Source organism: Delphinus delphis, chromosome 1 (assembly GCF_949987515.2).
Source record: "Delphinus delphis chromosome 1, mDelDel1.2, whole genome shotgun sequence".
Lineage (NCBI taxonomy): Eukaryota > Metazoa > Chordata > Mammalia > Artiodactyla > Delphinidae > Delphinus > Delphinus delphis.
Window position 1 is genome coordinate 82,885,285 of NC_082683.1, and position 22,993 is coordinate 82,908,277.

The 22,993-nt window shown below is 42.8% G+C and overlaps 1 pseudogene; it reads right to left on the bottom strand.

Annotated features, from left to right (window-relative positions):
• Positions 1–1,193: 1,193 nt before the first annotated feature.
• Positions 1,194–1,918, bottom strand: LOC132421339 (eukaryotic translation initiation factor 4E type 2 pseudogene; annotated as a pseudogene).
• Between the last annotated feature and the right edge of the window lie 21,075 nt (positions 1,919–22,993).

The following is a 22,993-nucleotide window of genomic DNA, read 5'->3' on the forward strand; positions in this document are numbered from 1 at the left end:
TACACCAACGCTTCCTGCTAGGAACAAAGCACAAGAATAAAGGCCAGTGGGTTTCCCAGCAATGCCTTATGTGTGGACATATTACTAAACAGCTACAGCTGAACCAGAGTTTCAGGCAGGTTTCAACTAAGATTGGTTTGTATTTCCCAAGGTCGCTTATAAGCCAATTCTTGGGACTCAGATGCATTTTCAATGGAAACAGTGTGACAGACTGTGCAAGGGCCTCAGGTCAAGCCATAAGTGCCTACGGTAACTGTGGTGCCAAGAGTGCTACTTCAACTCCTTCCGGTCACTATTAATTATATAACTTCTTAAAAAGTGCGTGTCAAGTTCCCGTGCAGGGTTCTCAGACGTGCTTCCCAGCCCTCACATCTTGGCAGCCTAAGAGAATTACCTCCACTGATCAAACATGCATTCATTCCTACAGATAGTTACCCGTTTTGCACCAGGCACAGCTCTTGGTGCTACAGATACAGCAATGAACAAAATGCACCTCCCAGGTATTCCAAAATGGGAAAACAAGGTCACCTGCCGCTATACTGGCCGGCATCATGGAGGAAGGGCCACCTAACCGTTTCTTCAAAAATGACTAGGGTGCCCCAAAGGTAAATTTCCATTTCTACCCTTGAATGCAGAAATGCAGGCTCTCAAAGTACCAGTTTTCTACCTTAACAATGTTTAGATCTAGTCTTTTTTTATTATTTAAACAAAATGTCCCAATAATGTAATGGCAGGTCTAGAAGACAGTATTTGTAGCTATTCCGGGACTCTCCAACGAAAAGCTTTTCCTGGATGCACAGACATTAATAATACTGGTCACGCTCAGTCGACAGCTCTGGCTTGTACACGTGGTCACAACGCCCTTCGTACAGCAGAGGAGAGCACGACAGGGTGCCCGGGAGGCATCTGGACGGCACACAGCAAAAGGAAAGGCTGAGCTCCCCGCACAGAACCCCATTAAAAAAAAAGTTTGTCTATTACAAAGTCACGTTTTCCATTTTTTCTGCTTTATAAAGTCAGCGATGCTGAAGGGTATCTAGTGGAATCCGTTCTCCCAGAATGAGTGCAAAAGGGGAGCACGAGGCTCAGGGACGTCCCCTCAGTGAGCAGATGGAAGGGCCAGCCGGAGACCTCCCATCCGTTTCGGACAAACACACACATACAGAAAAGGATTATTGCCAGCTTGTGCACTTTCACAATGTGATTTTTGTATTTCGAAAGCTTGAATTACCCTTGATGCTGTCGGTGTGGGTTTTGTATTCCATAATGGTGTTGGGAGGTAGGTTGAACACTCGCCGAAGTGTATCCCGGTTGCGGGCTGTGGTGGCTTGGTCGCTGTCATTCTTATTCCATATTGAAATAATGTCCTGCTGAAACCGGACAGCGACCACAGCCCCACAGATCTCCTCCCCAACCATGGACTGTTCCCCCAACATGGCCAGGATGAGAGTCTCCCAGCAACGGGATGCCAAGCCCTTCCATGGCCGAATAATCCACTGCCACCATTTTTATTTGCATCATCCTCCCACATGGGTTTAATTCCTTCTTTGAAGAGATGGATGTCACTGTGGCCTGTCAGGTCTCCGGACCGTACCATGTGGCTGTAAAACCTCCAGAACTGCTCCACAGAGGCAAAGATGCCAATCTGTTTGATATTCTGTTCGTAGCTCTGTGAGCTGGTGGGACGGCCAAGGGTTCTCCTGGAGTACCAGAAAGTGTAGTTATACTGCAGGGGGTGCTCTGCTGGCCCAGGGACAACAGCCTTCCTCTTGCTGCTGCTCTGAGCCTAGTCTCGTTCCGTTTTTTCCTTCTCACCATCTTTCTGTGTGCTGTTTTCTTCATTCTGATCGTGGTCCCCACTGTCCTCATCTTTCAATGCGTCGAACTTGTTGCTCATCCTCTCGCCGCCGCCGTCGCCACTGCCTCACCTGGATCTAGTCTTTACATCCCTTTTCCACCTTTGGCTGTTGACTCTTAAATGAACTAGAAGCAAATCATCGAACTCAGAAATATTCCTTCTTCTTCCATGTGTCAGAGAAGATCGTGGGAGATACACGGAGCCTCAGTGAGCCTGACTGGCTTGAGGGCTTCAGGTTCCTTGGGAATTATGAAAGGGCAAGGGTGGGAAGGGGAACAGCAGGGAGGGATGGTGACACTCCTCACGCCAGGGAAGCGCCAGGCCAGGGCATTTCCAGCCAGTCCAGAGAGTGAGGCATTCTTCTTCTTCCCCACTGCTCTGGGAAAACCTTCCGGGTAGAACCACCTGGACTCTAGCTCTCTAACCTTTGCTCCCTTCCTTATATAACTGAGCATCCCTCTGGAAAACTAACTGCAGAATGGACTTTACATATTTACCTAGCTCTTTACTCCCTCTCGTTAATTCACTCAGAGCACTCAAAGTGTTCCTAAATGTAAAGGAATATTGATAATTTTCAAGTGCTCATTGCTCCTTGTAAAGTGGTCCTATAGGTACATCCTCCCACCACGTTTAATGGGGTTTTTTTGCAATTGGTTTTAAAAACAAAACCAAAAAAACAAAAAACAACCCATTTCCTTACAGAGAGAAAAACAAACTCCAAGAATAACAAATCTCCAGTGATACTTCATAGCTTCTCCATTTCCTTCTTAATGGGCTTATTTATATGGATTACGACTTGCATTGGCCATTTTTGTTTTTTTGATTTGCAAAATATCCAAAATAAAGAACCAGTGACTTCCCAATGGCATCATTAGATCATGAGCTTCCTTAGAACAGAGAGTGTCTTTAGTTCTATTGAGGAGTGTATGATGAAGGGCAAACAAAAAGTAATAAGAGAATAAAATCTACCAGTTATACAGATACTGCTCAAAAACTGACCCAGGCTTTCACGACCAGGGTGTCACATTTTTCTGTTGACCTGACACCAGAAAAAGCAAAGCAATCTTCTGAAGACAGGGACGAAATGTTTCTAGAATATGTCTGTTTAAGATTATGGGAGGGGAAATTTATACTTGTTTTATTTGGCAATAATAATTTGACCTAGACGTGTGTAGAGGATAAAAAAATTCCTTCTCCATAACTTTTATTCCCATAGAGAGTGAATTCTCAAAGGTCACTAGAATGAGTTCAGAGACTTGGTGCTGGTAAACAGCATCCCTCTTCCTCCCCAGAGCAAGTGCAGCTGTGTTCCAAACCCCTGGACCAGAAACTTGAGACCATGTGCCAACCCATCACACCAGAGTGCAGTCCATCCTCATTGCTGCAGCTCATGGTGACAAACATTGAGAGGGCGAGTGGAGGTGGCTGGATCTCCTCTGCTTCTTTTTCACCCTTCCATGGGCATAGGATGTGGAGGTGAGAACGTGAACAAGTGTTCTGCTGTCCCCGTTAGGAGTCTGAGCGTGGAGAACAGAAGCCCAGCATCTGGCAGGAGATGGCAGCTCAATGGCCTTTATCCCTGGGAGCCCTCCCGCCATGTCTTCAGACATTTCTGGATTGGAGGGCTTACAGTCAGCCAACTTGACTCCACGTTCTGCAACATTCTACCTTATGACTTTGGACAAGCAACTGAGTCTCACTCTTCTCATTCATAAAATTGGGAATAATATAATTGCACCACTTAGGGCTGAGCACTGAATGAGTTACTAGGAGCACCATAACTGACACATAGAAAACAGGCCACAGCGGTAGCTAATATTTCAAGGGATATTACTTGGATTTTACTTATGTGAAACTACAAAGCCTGTACTTTCTTCCCCACCTTAGAGATGATGTTTTTCCATTTAAGCCCAAAAGATCCAGAGACTTTACAGTACTGGTGATGCCCTGTACTCAGCGTGATGGCCAGTAGGGGAATTCCAGCCTCTGTGTGAAGTGCTGTGCTAGACCCTGAAAACGAGCTTGGTTTGTTTTTTCTGTTCAAGAATGAATGATATCACTGCCCCACTCCTTGAAAACCGAACGTGGAAGTCACGGAGGATGCCTTGCAGTGTTTCCCCACACACTTCTAGTGCATTTCCTGCAAGCTGACATGACAACCCCCAGCAAACCAAAAGTTAGGCTACACTCTTCCTAAGTATCATCTGCATAAAGCCCACTGTGCTCTGGTTACAAAGCCACAAAGGGTTGGGGGAAAGAAGGTAATAAAATACCCAGGGCTGAACATAAGCATGGAGGCAGCGTGGGCTGGTGGACTGAGCACTGAGCTGGATGTCAAAAAGCCTGGGTTCTGGGTCCATCCCTTCACTGATAACTGTGTGCTCTCAGGCATAATGTCTCTGGGCCTTTGAGCGCAACGCGCGATGCAGGGTGGGCTAAATCATCCCGAAGGTCCCTTCCGGTCTGTGGTTCCAGTGAAGGAGGAGCCCGGAGACATGAAAATATGTGAGATAAATAGCAGGTCCACTTGTCATTGCACCCCAAATCCTGAGAAGGCTAGACTAGAGCAAAGGGATCATTGATCGGGTAGGAAGTTTAAGTGCCCACTTTCCCCAATTAGTTTTCAGTCCTTGAATTCTCCATTTTCCTCAGCTTATCAGAGGGAACTACTGATGAGAACATTACTTCACTGGCACAGAAACCTGAGCTGCTGGTGAGAGTTGGACACCCCAGAAACGTGGTAACTTGTAGGAGCCTCAATAAGAAAATGGGCTACTCATTAGTTTATGGTGACGATGGTGGTACAAAACCCTGTATCAGCCTGAGTTAGAAAGAAGGCTTTACCTCCCAGGTAGGAGCAAAATGACCTCATGGAGATCTTTCCACCTGTGAGTAAAACCCTGCCCATGCATCACTTTACAAGAATGAGTGTCAACATAAGCAGACCAGCCTTGAGGGAAACACAGCAACCTCCTGTGCTGAGGAACAGGCTGATCTGAGGGGGTGCCTCTCCCAGGCCTACTGCCCAGTGGTCCACCCTAAAGGTAAACTGGCCCAAACTGGCTCAGGCCGTGTTCCTTCCCAAGCCAGCCAGAGGGCAAGCGTGCAACCCACTGGACTTTTCCACAGAGGTCTCAGACGTCAGCGTCCAGGGGAGGCCAGCCAACCTACCCATTTCAGCCCCTTCTGATTCTGAAATTCTGGGAAACCCCAAGGTTTAGCCCATCCACCTCTCCCAGGCCCTGGGCGCCCCATCCTCGTTCCCACCTCTGTTGGCAGAGATTTGGCAAGAGGTCTTTCCATTGCCAAAAACTGAATCATAAATATAGCAATACAGTGCTCTTTTGGGATTCCTGTTAAGGAAGTAGCTGGAAATGGGGTGCCTTCTCATCCCCCCACTGGTATCAGCTGGCCAGGAGTGTGGTTTCTCAGAATCACACTGGGTAACCACTCTTGCAGACACTCCAAGGTGAGAAAGCATTGTCACCTGGAACAAACAGAAACCACTAAGCCATATACACACCCTAAGAAAACATGCAGAGATGGATTCCAGACTTGCTGGGAGTTCTCACACCTTTGTGGCTTTCATCGTCCTGTCCTCTTCACCTAGAACAGTGGTCCCCAACCTTTTTAGCACCAGGGACCAGTTTCGTGGAAGACAATTTTTCCACCGATGGGGTTGGGGGGATGGTTTCGGGATGATTCGAGTGCATTGATTTATTATGGTCTCTGTGCAGTCAAACCTCTCTGCTAATGATAATTGGTATTTGCAGCCACTCCCCAGCACTAGCATCACCGCCTCAGCTCCACCTCAGATCATCAGGCATTAGATTCTCATAAGGAGCGCGCAACCTAGATCCCTCGCATGCGCAGTTCACAGTAGGGTTTGCGCTCCTATGAGAATGACGCTGCTGATCTGACAGGAGAGGGAGCTCAGGTGGTAATGCGAGCGACGGGGAGTGGCTTTAAATACAGAGGAAGCTTCACTCGCTTACCCGCTTACCCGCAGGTCACCTCCTGCTGTGCGGCCCGGTTCCTAACAGGCCACCGACTGGTACTGGTCCATGGCCCGAGGGTTGGGGACCCCTGACCTTGAACATCTTCTTTTGCTTCCTAATTTGCATTTGTCCTTCAAGACTTACTAGAGATCCTTAGGCCTCTCCCTGAGCACCTGGCCTGCTTCCAGGACACACACACACACACACACACACACACACACACACACACACGGTGTCATTAACACATGCCTCAGTGTCTGCACACTGGGTAGCTTCTGAATGGACTCCCAGTGCCTGGCCTGGGGCATGGAAAAGAGAACACAACAGAAGATTTTAGACAAATGATCCATGACCAATGGCGGCCTTCAAAGGGCCTCTACTTCAGGAGTTCCTTGAGATAGTTTCTGATCTGATTTCCCTTCATAATATGGCAATGGACAAACTTCTGTTTGGGGTATAAATTAAGAATATTATTGGGTCTTGTGAAAGGTAACATCTCCTTCCAATTAATACATGGGTGGGGAAAGAGAAGAAATTGGCCGTGGCATTGTGGAGCCTCTGGGAGAGTGCTCTCCAGCACACCAGCCTGGAACCTCCATGGGGACAGCAGCATTTCCCAAGCCTCAGCATTTCCCAACTTTTAGAAGGGCAACTGATCCTTGAGAAAGGATATATTACTCCCATTTAATTAATTAGCAATTGAGGCAAAAAGTGGCCAAGTGTCACAACTGTGCAGAATTGCTATGAGAAAGACTGTTTTTCATTCATTACTTTAGAACCTATTTGGCGAGGGCCTCCACTGTGCCAGGCAATTTGCTAGCACACAGGTGTTGAACAAAACAGGTTTGGTATCTGTCATCAAGACATGGAGGGTGGGATGGGACTTCCCTGGTGGTCCAGTGGTTAAGACTTCACCTTCCAATGCAGGGAGTGTGGGTTCAATCCCTGGTCGGGGAGCTAAGATCCCACATGCTTCTGGGCCAAAACACCAAAACATAAAACAGAAGCAATATTGTCACAAATTCAATATAGACTTTAAAAATGGTCCACATCAAAAAAGAAAATCTAAAAAAGAAAAAAAAGAAAAGAAGAAATGGAGGGTGGAAGAGGGATAAATTGGGGTATTGGGATTGACATATACACACTACTATACATATAATAGATAACTAATAAGGACTACTGTATAGCACAGGGAACTCTACTCAACACTCTGTAGTGGCCTACGTGGGAAAAGAATCTAAAAAAGAGTGGATATATGTGTATGTATAACTGATTCACTTTGCTATACACCTGAAACCGAAAAAACTATACTCAAAAAAAAAAAGAAAGAAAAAAGAAATGGGTGTGGAAGGATTGACGTTGAACAAATAAATATATACATTGAACCCATGAACAACACAGGGGTTAGGGACGCTGACCCACCACGAAGTCAAAACTCTGTGTATAACTTATAGTCAGCCCTCCATATGCATGATTCCTACTTATCCACTGTTCCACATCCTCGGATTCAACCAACTGCAGATCGTATGGTACTATAGTATTTACTATTGAAAAAGATCCGTGTATAAGTGGACCTGCGCAGTTCAAACCATGTAGTTCAAGGGTCAACTGCCTGGTGCATGGCATGCTAAGAGGAAAAGCATAGCATACCAGAGAAGTTATGTAAAGGGCGGGGGCTCTGATTGGTTGGCATTTATTAAGAACTCACTGTGTGTCAGGATTCTGCAATGTTCAGACTTGGCTCGTGTGACCATAGTCCTCAAGAACCAGCTCAGGGCACAGACTGAAGGTTCTCCCACAGGGAAGGTCCTATGGCTCCTCTGCAGCCCCAGTTTCCCCACCTGTCAGAAATAGAAATAATAACACCTTTACTAACCGCTTCACATCTGAATGTGAAAAATCAATGCTCAAGCACTTGTCTTTTTATTTTTATTTAATTTATTTATTTATTTATTTTTTGCGGTACGCGGGTCTCTCACTCCCGTTGCGGAGCACAGGCTGCGGACACGCAGGCTCAGCGGCCATGGCGCACGAGCCCAGCCGCTCCGCGGCATGTGGGATCTCCCCGGACAGGGGCACGAAACCATGTCCCCTGCATCGGCAGGCAGACTCTCAAGCACTGTGCCACCAGGGAAGCCCGCACTTGTCTTTTTAAAATACAGGGTGAAATTAATACTTGAATAAAATCCTTTACAGAAATGAGCAGTTATTTCCTTGCATTCATATTTATACTCAACAAAACAGACCTCCTTTCCTCAACCATCCCAACTCTAATTTTTATACTGTAACTTTTTAAAACTATGGCACTGCTAACAGGTAAAACCACGTGGACACAATGCATGCTTCCCTCAGGAATGCAGCGTAGGAAGGCCATCTTTCCTCCCTTCCCCAAGCCTTCTCTGAGGTCTAAGAGACAGAGCTTCCTGTCTGAGACCAGCTGAGGGAGCCATTGGCCTTGTGTTTATTTGAGCGTCTCTCCTCCTCTCGGGTCCACCTCACTGGGAGAGGAGAGAGTGTGAGAACTACACAGAGAATGAGCTAGAAACTGGAAATCCACCGGAGCTGAAGGAGAGGCAAAGTGAGGCCTCCACTCCAGCCCCTCCCCACCTCCACCCTGACTGCAGCCCTGCACAATCACCACCTCCACCCTGACTGCAGCCCTGCAAAATCACCTCCATGTGAGTCAGGGAAGGAGGGGGGAGTTGCCTTGTCCTCATGCTCATGTGACTGAAATGAGGTCCTGCTGGATAGGACAGAGCATGGCAGGCCTCTGTGGGCCGCCTCTCAGGAGGCTCAGTGCCCCAAGGCCAGGAGCTGCAGGGGGCTAGGAGGGCTGCCCTGGTGGCTGGGACTGTGTGGCAATAAAGCAGAGTTTGGTCCAAGCTCTGCCTCTCCCCCAAGGTCTGACTTTTCTCCAGCACAGCCTCCTTCCTACTTGGGGCAGCTGGGAGCTCAGCTCCAGCCTCTGCCCACAAGACAGAGGGACAAGGAGACCCAGCTAGTGTTCTTGTGGCAGGAGACCAAAAGGGCTTCCTCTAGAGAAGAAGTTGCACAGGAGAGGCGTCTGTAGAGCAGCAGGTCTGGGAGGCTGGCCTCCTCCCTGATGGGGGGAGAGCGTGGCCGGTGTGACTCCCAGGGCCCCAACATACCTGCAGCCCCATTTGATCTGCATCGTCTATAGGCAGATAGGGCACCCGAGCTGCCTGTCACCTCACAGGCGGTGATGGACTCAGCCAATTGAGCATGTTTGCTGTTACACTGCTGCCTCCCCACGGCCTGGGGCCTCCTGCTACAGAGAAGGGAGAAAATGACTCCCTGAATGCTCCTTCCATGGCTGTATGACCTGCCTTCTCCCTTTCCCCTCCAAAATTTGAGAAACTAGTTCTCAAAAACCCTGAATTGTGAATGACTGACAAGCCCATCTCCCGGCATATCTGTGATTTAAAGGAACAGTGCCTTGATACAAAGGAATAGCTTCCATAGTAGACCATCAGGCAAGAGATCCATGGAAGAGGTGTTGGAGGGCCCATGGTGAAGGACTTTACTCCTTTTCCACCAGGTGGCAAGCTCCTCCTCCCAGGGTGGGTGGGCTACATCTGTTCAACCCTGTGTCTGTGGTGCCCAGCAAAGTGCCTGGTGCATGGCAGGTTCTCCATAAGGTATCTGATGATGGATGAATGAATGGATGGATGGATGCATGGCCACCCCCAAACCTCCCAGTAAATGAATCACTCACTGACTTATTCAAATTTTACTAAGAACCAAGCCTACACCAGGCAATAAGCAAGCACTAGGGATACTGCTGTGGACTAGACAGACATAGCCCTGGCCTCACAGAGCCTAGAGTCTAACAAAGGAGATTGCCATTAAACAAACAGTGGCCAAATGATCTATGGTTGACACTATGTGCTATTAAGGCTGATGGCAACAACTGTCAGTTCTGCCCATTTAGGTATCCAGATACTAATCTGTAATCTAATTTTACAATCTGGCCATTCAATTTATAAAATTCTAGTTTTGCTTTTGTTTTTTATTAATTCTAGTTTTTTTAAAGCCACTTTAATGTTGTTTAAACACAAACCTATGTTATAATTTTTTTTTAATTCCAAAGATTTATAGTTAAGGTCCACAAAGGAAAGCCAAGGCACATAAACTAAAGCTCTAGGGAGTTAGGTTTAAGTTCCAACAAACTAAGAAATTTCCACCAACCTATCCAAAGATTAGTATTTTAAAATGCAAAATAACTTCTACAGTGATATTATAATTATATAAAAATTACATGTGTAAAAACACTCAAAAGAAATAAAAAAATAATAACAGTAGTTATTTATTAAATAATATGATTATGGGTGATCTTTTTACTGTTTCCATTTTTAAAAAAATTTTTATTTAATGGATGATTCTGACTTTGTAATAGAATAAATGTTTTAAAAGCCTGTTAAAATATATCATAGATTATCTCATTTTCCTTTTGGAATTATTCATATTGCTCAGTCTGTAGTGTTTTAGTGGATGTTAACTATGTCTTTTTTTTTCCCAGCTATATATTTCTTTTTTTTTTCCAGCTATGTAGTTCTTGAATGAAGGAATAAATGAATGAATTTTGAATCCCACATCTTTAAGACCAACATATTGAAATTTTTGTCTTAAAGTGTTGAAGTCAGATTTCCCAAACAATGAACAAAGTCCAGATCTTTAGGCTTTCTCAAAAAAGATTCATCCAAAGCTTGTTTTAGTTGTCTTATTCAGGTCTTGGCAATTTTGTTTGTAAATATGGGTTTTGAATATGGTAAATGGATTAAAGAACAAATGTTTAAACACATTCTGAAATACAATACTTCTCTAATTCCATTATTTTAAAATGATCTATCTCTAATCAAGAGCAACAGCCTGTTGTCTTCTCAAGAAATCTCATTTATTATCAACAAATATTTAGATCCCATCAGAACATTTGCTTTTCATTTGCAAATATATCTCCTTTGGAGACCTCTGTCACCTATTTGGTTGTTATGACTCATAAGTTAGAAATTATTATCTAAAATTTATTCAATCATAGAATTTTACATTTGAAAGGGTCATTAGTGGTCATTTAATCCAACATTCCTCCCAAAGCAGGAATTCCTTCTACAATCTTGGTCAGTAGTCTGCTTGAATACCTCCTATGCTAGGAAGCTCACTGCCTCCCATGGAAGCCTAGTTTGTTTTTAAAAGCTGCTTATCTTTAAGTTACATCCATCATAGATGAAAGTTTTATTCCCCAGCACAGAACTCGTCACATCAAAAATGTTCAATAAATGTTCATTGTATGAACAAGTAGACGTTTGAATTCATTTATTTATTCAGCTTATTTACTGAACATCTATCATGGGGTGGGTGTTATTTAAGCACTGGGGGTTTAGCAATTGACAAGAAAGACATGGTTCCTGGCCCAGGAAGTGTTTTCATTCTAGGGTTAGTTGGAATGAATAGTCTACCCATACAGCTTTTTCCTATTTAAATCTTAGACATACGTCCGGGGGAAGATGGAGAGCAGTTATTAAGACAGGTTGAGGAATATGTAAGAGTTTTTTGAATATTCCTAGAAACTACTTGAGAATCAACCCCAGAGGAAAACTAGCCTGCCTGTCAAGTTTGTACATTAAAGAAATGTGATCTTATGTTATACCTAAGGCTGGTGAAGCAGGATATTTGATATATACAGTATAGACATAAGATGGAGAGGTTTAAGCATGTACACTTACATTTTGTTACTTATTGATACATTAATATATGTATGTGTATATATATATAGACACACATAAATGCACATTTATTTTTATTCAAACACACACACTCACATAAAAATGGCAGAATATATACCTAATTTTTAAATATTTATCTCGAGGTAGTGGGATTATAGCTTTATTCTTTTTGTTTTTCTATATTTGACACATTTTCTACAATAAACAAGCATTACTTAAGTAAGCAAAAGAAGTTTTATAAAACAAAATAACGAATGAACAAAACCCAGAAATTCCCACTAACTGGTTGTGTTGTTGATTCCTCAGTGCTTTCTTCTTGCTGGTGCCTCCCTCTCCCTCTCCTCTCCTCCTCCCCACCTTCTTGACCAGGTAAATAGAGTCTCAGGTCAAGCATCATCTCCACTGAAATCTTTCCTGACGCCTACCCTCCCCAGCTGCAGGCGCCCCCCACCACGCTCCTTCCTTGTATGCCCACCAAATTTGGTGCCTACAACTCTGCGTTGCCTTATCGCCTGATTGTAAGCACACGTCAGGCCTGGGCTCTGAAATCCAGCCCCAAGCATGGCCCCCAGGAGATGTGTGATAAACACTTGGGCCTCACCTAGGTCATTGCCACAGCTTGCCACCAGTTTTCTAGCCTCTGGCTCAGATCACATTGGCCCCTCCTTGACGGCTCCCTATTGCCTATCAAGAAACTACAATGCCTTGGGGGCATCCAAAAGCGTTTATAATATGGTACCAGCTCACCTTTCAAGCCTCATTCTTCTCTTTTGTACCCCCTTCCAGGACCATTTTCCTGCCCTCAACAGGCCATGCTTCCCCACCCTTGCTCCTTCTTTTAAACTGAAATTTTCTTCTCCCTCTCCATCTAAGGAATTTCAAAAAATTCACCCAAAACTAGGATACCATCAGTAGCTACCCTTAGAAGTGTGATGGGCATAAACGATATGCGTGTGGAGCTCTTAGCACTGTGCCTTGCAACTGCTAAGCATATAATGAATAATAGCTGTTATTATGATCCTAATCATCATCATCGTTGATGTGCATCAGGCATCAACCTAGACCCTAAGAATAAAGAATTTTTTTTAAAAAAAGTTCTTGCACCTGGGCAGGTAAGTAACTCACCATAATCCGATATGGTAAGTGTTATGACAGAGCTAGGAACAAAAAGCTCTGGGGACCAAGTGTTAGGGGAGAGAAGTGGTGGCTTCTCAGAAGAGATGGTGTTTTCACTGAGCCTTAAAGAATAAGTAGGAATTTCACCAGGAGAAAAGGAGAGAGTAAGGTAAGACACTCCAGGCAGAGGACATGTCAGAAGCAAAGGTATGGAGGAATGAATGAACAAGGTGAGTTTGGGCACCTGTGTGCACGACAGCCGAGGCCTTCCTCTTGTCTAGTGCACTGCAGAGAACCATCTTCTTCTGCCTTCTTCTGCCCAGGAAACACAGCCTGTGGTGCTGGGCTGAGAGGGCGATTCCAAAGGAAGGGATGTACAGAACCCTGGCACTATTTTTGCCGTCACCCTGATGTGGGGACAGGAGGCCTGATCCCCCGTGGGAAGGGCAGAGTTGCTCAGGTCCTAGCTGAGGGAGATGAGGAACCAGAGGGCTCCGCAGAGACCTGAGCCACCCTTGCAGCAGAGCCCTGGGGAATCCACAATCAGCAGTGACTTCGAGGGGCCAGTCAGGCAGCCGAAGTGCAGCCAGCAGGCCAGCCAAGCAGCCCTCCCACAACAAGCACTATTGACTTTGGTTGCTGGCCGTCCCCACAATTCACACATAAGATTTATCACCAGAAGGTAGTCACACAGACTGAACACTAACAAACTCTCAAACATAACCCTCCGAGGCTAGGGGTGGAGGATGTAAAGGGAGGAACAGCATCTGGTTCTTGGGAAAGTCTATTATGCCTTATGCAGATAGAGAAATTAAGTTCTCTAGAAAGAGAGAAGTCAGGAAGTCTTTGCCTCCATTTTCATCAACTTTGGTATCTCACCCCCACCACGGGTAATATAATAAAGTGTAAACTGTGTTCCTGATCCCTGTATTTTCCCCTACCCTCATTTCAGGCAGGAAGCCAAGCTTTGTAATTTCTTGAAAGAGGATTTCGGCAGAGCAGAAAGCAGACATCAATTCTAGAGCAACTGAAGTCTCTATTCTTCTAGAGGTCGGGGCAGGAAGAATGTCTCTGAGGAGAAGTAAGGTAGGAAATAGAGATTCCTGGAACTGGAAAGGAGATGAGGAGACTCCAGAGAGGAATTGCTAACTGGTTACAGACTCACCAAAGATTCCTGGAGCCCAGGCTTGGCCCTGAGGGGAAAACAGAGAATGGACAAACAGGTGGTAACTAGAGAGGACCTAGAACTGGAGGGGCCTCCGTAATGCCTTAATGCACCAAACCCTGGGACAAAGCTGATTCCTCAAAATAATAGGGTTGTAATTTCCTCCTAGTCAAGTGAAATGGGGACTCAATGAGTCTTCTTTGCCAGTAGAAGCATCCCTTCCACCCCCATCTGAGCATATTAGTCCTGCTTTGCCCAAGGAAATTATAATGACCTCTCCTGAAGTAGTTGCCTTGCAAGACACTGAAAAAGAAGATACTTATGTTCCATGTTAATACTTACCAAGGGCAACCTCAGTGGAAGAAGCTTTTAATAATCAAATGGATAGGATGGCCTATTTTGTGGATACCAGTCAGACTCCTTCCCCAGCCAATAGGCTCATGAACAAAGTGGCCATGGTGGCAGGGATGGAGGTTATACGTGGGCTGAGGAACAAGGACTTCTATTCACCAAGGGCAACAATCTGGCTACAGCCACTGCTGAGTGCCCAATCTGCCAGCAGCAGAGACCAACGCAGCAGAGACCACCAATAGTGGCAGATTGGGCACTATTCCCCAGGTGATCAGCCAGCTACCTGATGGCAGGTTGGTTACACTGGACCCACTCCATCATGGAAGGGATAGCACTTTGTTCTTACTGAAATAGACACTCTGGAGTGGGATTTGCAGTCCCTGCCCACAGTGCTTCAGCCCAAACTACCATCTGCGGGCTTATAGCATACCTTATCCACCACCATGGTATTCCACACAGCACTGTTTCTAACCAGCAAATGAAATGCAGAAATGGGCCCATGCTCATGGAATTAACCGATCTCACAATGTTCTGTACCGTCTTGAAGCTGTTGGCTCAGCCTTTTAAAGACTCAGTTACAGCACCAGCTAGGTGGCTGGGGCAAGGTTTTCTAGAAGGCTGTGTATGCTCTGAATCAGCATCTGATCCAAGGTGCTATTTCTCCCATATCCAGGACTCAAGGTCCAGCACTGAAAAAGTGGAAATAAGAGTGGCACCATTTCCTATTACTTCTAGTGATCCACCAGCAAAATTGTTGCTTCCTGACCCCACAACCTAATTCCCTCCTGGTCTAGAGGTCTTGGTTCCAAGGTAGAAAATGCATTTACCAGGAGACACAGCAAGGATTCCACTGAACTGGAAGTTAAGACTGTGACCCAGCCACTTTGGTCTCCTCATAACTCTGAATCAACAGACAAAGAAAGGTAGATAAGGTATTCTATACGTCCACAGATGGTGAGGGTGATTAATCCTGATTACCAATGGGAATTTGGACTGCTACTACACAATGGAAGTGAGGAAGAATATTTCTGGAATACAGGAGATTCCTTATGGCATCTCTTAGCAGTACCATGCCCCTGTGATTAAAATCAATGGAAAACTATAACCACCCAATTCAAGCAGGACTACCCTATAGAAGTTTAAAGGATTATTATGAACAACTTATTCCAACAAAATAGACAATCTAGATGAAATGGACAAACTCCTAAAACACACACACACACACACACACACACACACACACACACACACACATTATCAAAATTGACTCGTGAAAAAAATATGGAAAATCTGAGTAGACCTACATCAACAAAGAACATTGAATTAATAATTTAAAATTTTCCCACAAAGAAGAGCCTAGGTCCTGATGTTGACTTCTATGAAACATTTAATGAAAGAACAATACCAATCCTACACAAATTCTTTCAGAAAACAGAAGATGAGGGAACACTCTCAAACTCATTTTAGTAGCTCAGTATTAGCCTGATAGTAAAGCCAGACAAAGAAGTCACATGAAAAGGAAACTATAAATCAATATCCCTCAGAATATAGATGCAAAACCCTTCACAAAAAATAGCAAACCAAATCTAGCAACATTAAAAATAATCACCATGACCAAATGGGATTTACCTCAGGGGTACAACGTTGGCCTAATATCCAAAAATCAATAAATGTAACACACCATATCAAAAGAATAAAAGACAAACCCACATGATCATCTTAACAGATGCAGAAAAATATTTGGCAAATTTTAATATTTATTCATGATATCTGAAAAACTCAACAAACCAGAAATAAAAGTGAACTTTCTCCACCTGATAAAGAGCATCTATGAAAAACCTTTGTTACCATCATATTTAATGGTGAAAGACTGAATGCTTTCCCCTTAAGACTGGGAATAAGGCAAGGGTGTTTGTTCTGACCATTTCTATTCGACATTGTACTGGACGTTCTAGCCAACACAGTAGGCAGCTGAAAAAAATTAAGGGCATACAGATTAAAAGGAAGAAGCAAAATTGTCTTCATGTGCAGATGATATAATCTCGTAGACAAGAAAATTTTATAAAATCTACAAACAATGTACTAGACCTAATAAGCAAATTTGATAAAGTCACAGGATAAAAGATCTTGTTCTGCAGTAATTGACAAGCTGATTCTAAATTTTATAAAATTTATATGAAAATTCAAAGGACTTAAGACAACAACAAAAAACTGCATAAGGATTACTAGAGAAATGCAAATCAAAACTCCAATGAGGTACCACCTTACATCAGTCAGAATGGCCATCATCAAAACGTTTAAAAATAAATGCTGGAGAGGGTGTGGAGAAAAGGGAACCCTCCTACACTGTTGGTGGGAATGTAAATTGGTGCAGCCACTATGCAGAACAGTATGAAAATTCCTTAAAAAACTAAAAATAGAGTTACCATATGATCCAGCAGTCTCACTCCTGGGCACATATCTGGAAAAGACGAAAACTAATTCGAAAAGATACACACACCCCAATGTTCACTGCAGCACTATTTACAATGACCAAGACATGGAAGCAACCTAAATGTCCATCGACAGATGAATGGATAAAGAAGATGTGGTATATATGCACAATGGAATATTACTCCACCATAAAAAAGAATGAAATAATGCCATTTGCAGCAACATGGATGGACATAGAGATTACCATATTAAGTGCAGTAAGTCAGACAAAGTCAAATATCATATGATATCACTCGTATGTGGAATCTAAAAAAATGATACAAATGAACTTATTTACAAAACAGAAATAGATTCACAGACAGAGAAAACAAACTTATGGTTACCAAAGGGGAAAGAGGGGGGAGGGATAAATTGGGAATTTGGGATTAACAGACACACACTACTATATATCATATAGGTAAACAACAAGGACCTACTGTGTAGCACAGGGAACTATATTCAATATCTTGTAATAACATATAATGGAAAAGAATATATATATATATTACATATATATGTTTTCTGTACACCTGAATCATTGTAAATCAACTATACTTCAACAACAATAAAAAACTGCACAAGGGCTTCCCTGGTGGTGCAGTGGTTGAGGGTCCGCCTGCCGATGCAGGGGACACGGGTTCGTGCCCCGGTCCGGGAAGATCCCACATGCCGCGGAGCGGCTGGGCCCGTGAGCCATGGCCGTTGAGCCTGCGCGCCCGGAGCCTGTGCTCCACAACGGGAGAGGCCACAACAGTGAGAGGCCCGTGTACCGCAAAAAAAAAAAAAAAAAAAAAAACTGCACAAGAAGAACAACACTGGAGGACTTATACAAAACTTACATAAAGGTACAATAATCAAGACAGTGTGCTGCTGAGGTAAGGAACAACATATAGTCAGTGGAGCAGAGTAGAGAGTCCAGAAATAAGCCTTCATATTTACGGTCAATTGATTTTGACAAAAGCGCCAAGGCAGTTCAATAGGGGAAAGGATAGTCTTTTCAAAAAATGGATGGAACAACTGGATATCCATACGCCAAAAAAAAAAAGAACTTAGACCTTTGCCTCCCACCATACACACCATACATAGTTCACACTGGATCACAGATGTAAATGTAAATTCTAAATCTATAAAATTTCTGGAAGAAAACATAGGAGAAAATCTTTGTGACCTTGGGTTAGACAGACATTTATTAGATATGATACCAAAAGCATGATCCATAAAAGAAAAAAAATGTCAACCAGACCTCACCAAACTGAAAGCCTTTACTCTTAAAAAGAAACCATTAAGAAAATTAAAAGGAAAGTCACAAATTGGGAGAAAATAACTGCAAGTCATATATCTGAAAAAGGACTTGTATGCAGAGCATATAAAGAACTCTTGCAATTCAACAATAAGATAAACAACCTAATAGAAAACAGGCAAATAATTTGAACAGATACTTTACCAAAGAAAGATATACACATGGCTAATATACACATGAAAAGATTCTCAAACTTTCATTAGGGAAATGCAAATTAATACCACAATAAGATACTTAACCCACTAGGATGACTATAATACAAAAGACTGATTATATCAAGTCATATAGTGTTGGTGGGAAAATAAAATGGTACAGCAAATTTGGAAAACATTTTCAGTTTCTCAAAATGTTAAACATACACTTCCCACATGACCAAGCAATTCCACTCTTAATTATCTATCTACGAGAAACGAAAACATATGTCCACACAAAAACTTGTAAGCAAATAATCACAGCAACATTATCAGCAATAACCCTAAACTGGAAAGAACCTACATGTCCATCAAATAGTGAATGAGTAAACGTATGTGGTTTGTCCATACACTGGCATACTGCTCAGCAATGGTAAGGAACAAACTGCTGACACATGCAACAACATGGATGAAACTCGAAACTTCACGTAAGTGAATGACGCCAGACACCAAAGATTACGTACTGCACAATTCTATTTACATGAAATTCCTAGAAAAGGCAAAACTATGGAGACAGGAAGCAGATTAGTGGTTGCCTGGGGCTGAGGCTGGGAGTGGGGATTGACTGCAAATACACAAAAAGGAATTTTGGGGGATGATGGAAGTATTCTAAAACCGAACTGTAGTGATGGTGGCAAATCTACATAAATTTACTAAAATTCATCAAACCATACAGTTACAGTGGATGAACTGTAAGTTACACTTCAATAAAGTTGTTTTTAAAAACTGGACTAATTCTGGTATTGAGTTTGCAGATTTAAATTCATACCTATTCCATCAGTTTTAGTTTTCCCCAAGAAGATATCATCCTTTTTACTACGAGAATCAGTTTGGACAAAAGATGGTCACCTACCTTCATCATCCTGTAATTTATTTTGAAAATGCAAAAGGTTTTGTTACATGCCTTTGATTCCTTCTCCTTCAAAACTTATGCTGCTTTGCAATTATTCCACTTGAGAAGGGCTCAGCTATTGGGTCAGAACACAAGAATCCACAGTAATCATAAGGTCCAGGTAAGTTTCCATCCCCTTATGTACCATCTTTCTTCCAAATCTATAGCAATGATTACTTGAAGCCAAGATTACTGCATTTTAAAGGCTGAAAAACCAATAAGAAGACTTCTAATTTCTAACTGTTTTGAATCTTCCTCCCGTTAACATAGAGATGAAATTATTGGGAAGCCCCTATCTGGAGCCTGTTCTAAATATAAGCCTTCCAGACCCAGTGCCACCCGGGATCTGAGTTCTGGGATCTTGGAAACGCTAGGTAAACCTCCCTGGCCCCTTTGGCCACACTTTGCAAATCTTTTATACTTGGAAAGTTCTGTGAGCGACTTAGAAGATTTCAAAAATTTTCACAAAACATAAAACCCAAATCAAATCATGTTTAGAACCTCTTTCTAAATCTATAAATTTCAACTTAATTGAACTACTGATGAAATTATCACTCCAAAAAATTCAGCTGGCTAGAAACTGAACCAAACTATACCTAAAAACTGAACCAAACTATACCTACCAGTTTGTGCAATGAAATTCCAAGCAAAATACACACACAATTCTGAGGAGAGTTGCTCAAATCCAGTAGCAGAAAACCCATGGCTCTATTTATAAATATTTCTCCAATGGGAATAATGATAGTTGTATCTTTAAATTTGTTTTTCCTTTAGAGGTCACCAGCTCTTCCCAGCTATTGTCAGCACTGCTTCCCAAGAAAAGAAAGTGTATGTCATTGAGTTTTTATTCAGAAGATTATTTTGGTCAAATCTCTCTGAGATTCTGGGAAGATGAAAATTTGTCTCCTAGAAGAAACATATCAGACCTAGCAGCATGGTTATAGAATGATATAATCTCAGAGGTGAAGGAGACCAGCCACCTCCTCAGGAATCATCCCTAAAATTTCCCTGGGGTTCCTCTGTGTAATTCTAGTGACTCTCAAAGTTTGGAAATCCATATTCTAGTCATCCATATTCTGTTTTGTTTAGCCACTTATATACTTCAGGATAAGGAATCAGTTCTGGCTGTGTGGCTGTGTTTGATTAGGTGACTGGACTTCTGAATCTGGGGAGACTTATACCAAAAATAAAAAGTAAAGGTCATGAATTTAAGTATCAGAAAGAAAACTGTTCCTTCCCTCTTCCCAGGATCATCCTATTCATGGTCCCCCAGTTGCTTCATTTGCTAGACCTCAAATACTATCTCCAGATGCCACCTCCTGCCTATGGCAGGACAGAGGAGCATGCAGAGGTCTGCAGTTTCTGTTTCTGGTTCACAGCTTGTATTTTTATGAGACAGCGATAGAGAGGTGCTTCCTCTACCTAACTCAGTACATCTAAACTGTGAGTCACTGTGCGGGAAGTAAAAGGAATTCCCCAAACTATATACATATATCCTTTGGGTTTTTTTATTATTATTAAATGAGGTTTCACATACCACAAAATAACATGTGCGATTTGTGTAAAAAACAATTCCTAAGCCTTCCAAAAAAGGACTTAGAGTGATTATCTGCCATAAGCATCATCTCGCCAGTTATTACTCATGGGGCTGAGGGTGCCTTGAATTCTTTTTCAAAATAGATCTTTCCATGAGGAAGCACAATATGTTGTTGCTGTATGAAGTAAAATTACAAAAGAAGTTATTTTTATCCTCCAGGAGGTTAACGTTGCATTCTGAATGGAATCAACCAGTTCACAAAAGAAGAAAAAGAAAAAAAAAAGGAACCGACATATCCGGAAACTCAATATTTTTTTCTTTTCCTCCAGTTTACATTTCTGAAATACCTCTTCCTATTACATAAAACCATACTCTCTAAACAATTACGTGTGTTAATGAATGTCCCCAGCTTGTAGAAGGTGGTGACAGTAAATCCAAGCTGCAAAAATGAAAGAAAGTAAAGAGAGATCATATCATTCAAAGAATTAGCAGCCGACTCTAAAATATGCCTTCTTTTTCTATCATTTCTGTCCCAGGCTCTGCATTGAGGCAGTGCAGTGTTGCAAAAGAGCCTAATCTGTTCTTAGAAACATCTACGTAATTGCCAGATCTCTGTGGGAACAGTAGCTCCATCATTTACCAACTGATCTTTAGCAAGATAATTAATCAGTAGTATCTCAGCCTCCTCATCTGTAAAGTGGGGATAATGGTACCTCCTGTATCAGAGAGTAGGATTAAATGAGGTATGTGAGCAAAGACCTCAGCACCTTTCCTGTCACACAGCCAGCACCCAGGGATTATCAAGTAGGAGCCTCGCTCTTAGATTTACACGGGATTTTGAGTAAGGAGTGGCTGGGAACAGTAAGAAATAAAATGAAAAGAAAGAAGTGAAAGGACAGTAACAGTCCTGGTGACCTGCCCAGTACTGAGGTCCTTTAAGTACTGCAGCATTTGATACCACATCTTTCCATCTTGGTGAAGCTGAAATCACGCACCAGTTATTTTTCCACTCAATATGTTTGTAAGGTGACTAGTCACCCACTCCCATTTTTCATAGGTCAAGCTGAAATACAAAAACGATGAAGTCCCCATGGGCAAAGCCCAAAGGAAATCCACAGCTTACTGTGGTCTGTAACTTACTTCTGTTGCTCTGTCCATGAGCACCAAAAGTGGGTCTAAATGTCATTTCTTTTCTAAAGAACATCTCTTATACATGAATTTAGGCGAAGACATAAAATACTTATGATGATACATAAACAGGTTAAAAATTACATATCACAAGAACTAGAAGAGCACATGGACAAATAAAAACACAATTTTATTTTGGGCTAAAATTATATGCAATATTTGTGTTGGATTTCCATTATTGAAAATTTTTATAATAAAACCTACACTACCCATGCATAGATCTTAGTAGTCAATATTATTCTTTTCTTTTGCTTTCTTTCTATCTCTTTCTCTAAATACTAAAATCTGAAATCACTAGGTGATGGATGAAGCCTTTAGCAGTCTTACCTACCTGGAACGTTCCCTCGCATCTAGTTCCATGATGCATGGATATTCTTAAGAGATAATTGCCTAGTAATTGTGGCCCATTCCTAGCACAATTACTTACCATAGAGTAAAGGATATTCAAGAAGAAATTCAGCAAACCATTGAGTACTAATTGCAAAGCACATGGTTTTTAAATCTTAAAGTCAGATTCTTGGGACCAGCAGCCCAAAAGTTTTAGCGCCACCATCTTGAATGCTTGATTTATCTTAGACACACTGCAGTCTTGAGCTACTGGATAGCCCAGAGCTGGAAGAGGCCTCTCACTTCCTGAAGGACACTAATCATCAACATAAAACCCGAGAGACGGCAATTGCTTTCTGCTTAACCCCACCCCCACGCAAAGCAGCATGGAACCATTGTGTGATCATTATCCTGACTGAAACACATGTAAGAAAAGGGAACAAGAAAGAGAAGATGAATCGGAGCAGTGAAGGTAAAAAGAAAGAAGCAGAAGGGACTTCTGACATTCCTGCGTCCAGGAAGCCCTTCTGAGGCAGCTGCGTGAAGGAATGACAAGCTGTGCTTTGAGCGAGGAGCGCTGTGCACCAGCAATTCCACATGAGCCACAGGCCTCTCACGCAATGACTATGGGCTTCCCACAACTGGGAAAATCCATCCTTCCCTTTGAGAGAGGCAGCAACATTTCTATTTCCGGACATGATCCACAATCTCATACTCACTAGGACTGCCACTGAGGAATTCCCAACATTACATTCCTATTCCTAGAGGAAACACCCAGTGCCCTTGTAACCAGTTTTCAGACGGCAAATAGGATATTCTTCTACTTCTTAGATGGGTATGGCTACAGACTGAGCACA